This window comes from Aplysia californica, unplaced genomic scaffold (assembly GCF_000002075.1).
Source record: "Aplysia californica isolate F4 #8 unplaced genomic scaffold, AplCal3.0 scaffold00435, whole genome shotgun sequence".
In the NCBI taxonomy this organism is placed as follows: Eukaryota; Metazoa; Mollusca; class Gastropoda; order Aplysiida; family Aplysiidae; genus Aplysia; species Aplysia californica.
Genome location: NW_004797705.1, coordinates 421,190 through 422,407, shown reverse-complemented (window position 1 = coordinate 422,407; position 1,218 = coordinate 421,190).

The following is a 1,218-nucleotide window of genomic DNA, read 5'->3' as shown; positions in this document are numbered from 1 at the left end:
TAAACATCGAAAAGTAAAGTTCTTAAAAATTTTAATTGTAGGTGTGCTATGCCCCAATCAGTGGCTGGCTGGAGGTGTCATCTCTGACTCAGAGGTTGACATGTAATGACCCTCCCCATCCTTCACAGTCGCGAGCTGCCGTTACACATTCAGCCATATCCAGGCCAGTTCATGTTCTTAAGTTGTCCGTCCATGTTATTCTTTGTCTTCTCCAGCACCACATCATTCCTCCAAGTACCTCTTTCACAACGGTCTCGTGTCGTTTTAATTGGCCGCCAAAGTATTATGTTTTATATTATAACATTTTCATTTTATTTAGCAGGGTACGTCTTGTGTGTAGAATCTGATATACCTCATGGATCGTCCTTTTTATTTTCCAACTTATTCTGGCCATTTTACAGTAGCACCACATCTCAAACACATTACAGTTTAGATAATTAGGGGGTGGGCTGCTTCCACCCAGCCTGTCATGACCAAATTCAGGCTGAGATGGATACAACGTCCTAGCAGACAAATGGACACACTCGATAAAAAAAACTCCTAACACGGGTATTGAAACCATGTCCTCTGCGTGCAAGGGCCAAGTGCCTAATCCCTACACCACAATCTCCGGTAAAAGATAAGGTTATTTTCAGTATAATGTAACAGGTAGAGGATAAGTATCACCAAATGTCACGTCAATATAACAGTTTACAAGAAGTCATTCAATAAGGCCACGAGAAATTACAGAGTATTGTATCAAATGATTAGTGTAAGAGTGTACACCAAAGTAAAATATCAACCCGTAGAATCATCCAAAGCAATACAGTTGTATTAACGGTAGCATTGTGAGCAATAAGGACAGCTACGTATTAATTGAAACATTCTAATTTTCCAGCACACCATTAACAAAAATCTCCAAAAAAACAACAACAATATTATTTCAAATGTAGACTGCGAGCCCGAAGGCAAGCACGGTCTCTATAACGTCTAACATCAAATTTGTCCCGCCCAAAGCGCCTTTCTTTTCATCGGCAAGCTGTTCAAATGTTCTGAGGCCAGAAAGCCACATTTTTCAGAAGAAAAAGAAAAATTGTTTGGGTTGTTTTGTTAAACAATTGTACCTGATTTATGCATCTTTTCATCTTTTTTTTACATTTAGAATTTGAGTAACTGGACACAATTCTTCTTGAGCACATGCAACGGGTTCCAAAGATTAAGAAACTGCAATATATTATA